Source organism: Mus caroli, chromosome 2 (assembly GCF_900094665.2).
Source record: "Mus caroli chromosome 2, CAROLI_EIJ_v1.1, whole genome shotgun sequence".
NCBI classification, from domain to species: Eukaryota; Metazoa; Chordata; class Mammalia; order Rodentia; family Muridae; genus Mus; species Mus caroli.
The window spans coordinates 93,941,318-93,943,924 of record NC_034571.1 but is presented as its reverse complement, the minus strand read 5'-3'; positions in this window follow the sequence as shown (position 1 = coordinate 93,943,924).

Here is a 2,607-nt window from a genome sequence, read left to right as displayed (position 1 = left end):
TCCCTTCCCTCCTTCCTTTCTTCCTTTCTCTCTTATATGTCTTTTTATTGAACATTTTATGTATTTACATTTCAAATGTTAACCTCTTTCCCAGTTTCCCCTCTGCAAGCCCCCTATTCCATCACCCTCGCCTTGCTTCTGTGAAAGTGTTCTCCCACTCAGCCACCCACACACTCCTCCCTGCCCTGGCATTCCCTACACTGGGAAATCCAGCCTTCACTGGACAAAGGGCCTCTCCTCCCATTGATGCCCAACAAGGCCATTTTCTGCTACATATGCAGCTGGATCCATGGGTCCCTCCATGTATACTCTTTGGTTGGTGGTTTAGTCCCTTAGAAATCTGGGATGTCTGGTTGGTTGATAGTGTTGTTCTTCCAATGGGGTTGCAAACTCCTCCATTGGGGTGCCTGTGCTCAGTCAGATGAAAATAAGAAAATAAAGAAAATAAAGTTCAACTATAAAAATAGTTTTTAAATATAATGATGATGGTTATGATATAATTATTAATGGTTTTCATTTGCTTCATGATTCATAGTTTTTTATGTGACCTAATTAATTATGTCACTTAAGTCATTATTTCTTAAGTTAAAGAGTTGTGTTCTAGAGGGACTTTTAATATTCTCTTCATGTGTTTTGACACACATATAGTCAGAAATCATTAAATAGATGACTGGCTTTCTATATAAATTTTAATGTGAATCCAGGTATGGTGGAAATCCCAGAAGTGAGATGGCTAAATCATGAGGATTATGTCTTCAAGGTCAGTTAAAGATACATAGAAAATTTGAAGCCAGACTGTATTATGTAATATGTCTGTATCTCAGAACAGTCATTTTCCTTATTTTATACAAGAAACAAAATTCAAAGAAGTTAAAAGGTTTTCTCTGCTGTGATCCAAGACCAATGATTTTTAGAATAGCAGTCATTACATTTATAGCAACATATACAAAACTAATTGACCATACAGGCATCATTGTACACAATCCTCACACCATATTTGTGACTATTTTATACCTGTTGGATTTTGAGAGTTGAATAGTCTTAGAATGTTAAAAGATTGCTTCAAGATCACATGATTTTCAGAAGTATATTGGACATGGCCATCTATCATTGACCAACATACATAATACCAAATAATGGTAACCCATATTTACATCTATCATCTATTACTAAAGTCTATTATACAACATTTCTGGAGATTGCAATAGGTCTCAATGGGGCAAAATAAAGGCATGAGAATGGATGGATTTCTTATTGAATATTCTACAGTAGAATCTAATTTCTTGGTCATCTACTTAGAAAGTCAGCAAAAGCCAATGGGTTATTCTAAAACAGACATTAGGCTAAATGTGGCTTTTTTCATTTTTCACTTATAATATTGGTTGATAGTGGTATATATTATTCTATGTACTTGAAATGCTGATTACAAACATTGTTCTAGCAACAGAAAACAGAACAATGAAATGAATTCAGTGCAGACATTTAGCTAATTCCATACAGTTCAATGATGCAGGCTGGGCCTGCATATAATCCCACTCAGCATACTAGCAGTAACCATTCCATAAAGGGCTTCATATGCATTCTGAGTAATACACTTCAGTCTGGAGAACAAGCCAATGAACTTATATATAAGAATGTCAATGTCATTTGGTCTAGTGTTTTATAGAAAGATTCTCTTCTTAACCACAATCAAGGAGGGTAACAAGAAGCCTGATGTAATAACCTAGGTGAGACATGATAACAAGTAAGATTCCGCTATGACCACCGGGGTACTTTGGTTATTGATCAGATAGAAAGGATGTGGATCTTTTAAGCAGACCAATATTTAGAGGTATTATCCAATAGAAGAAGCGAGTTGCTAAAAATGGAGGTAATAAACATTAGATGGACTCATTGACAATGATAACTGGTAAGAAAGAGAGCTACAGAAGACTGCCTTGCTGTTTCAGAGCAATGGTGGAACTGCTTTGGAGAATCAGCAATTGCTAACTGGGGTTCTTGTGACCTAACTCTTAAAAGGCTGAGAGCTTAACATCAACCATAGAGGGAGTATGTGAGCCACAGAAAGCAGCTGGTGCTGCAAAGGGCTTTCTCATCTACAGTGACAAGCTGGCTGCCTCACCTACATTTGCTGATCTCAGGCAAGTGCTCACCTGGAGATATGAAGTGATCCCCACTATGCTATAAAGCCATATGAGGGGATTCAACAATTTTGAATGTGTGGGCACATAATAAGGAAAGACAGTGAGGGAGATTGTCAAGGAGACACCCCCACTCCTCAAAAAGGCATATTTCAAAAGATCCAGAGGAAAATAACCATATAAGAACCTGCCTGGAGCTCTGCAGACTCAACCTCAAAAGAAAACAGCATCTAAGATACAACAGTAGAAGTGAAATTTTGCCTCTTATGGAACAAAACTTTCCAGAGATTTCCAGAGATAACCACCTAAAACTATACGTAGACTACAGACACACACACACACACACACACACACACACACACACGAGGGGGAGGGAGGGAGATTTGTGTGACTGGATATAGCACAAGTATTTTCATTCTAACATAACATGCAGAAATTGCTGTGTTAACGTGATCCATAAGAGTGT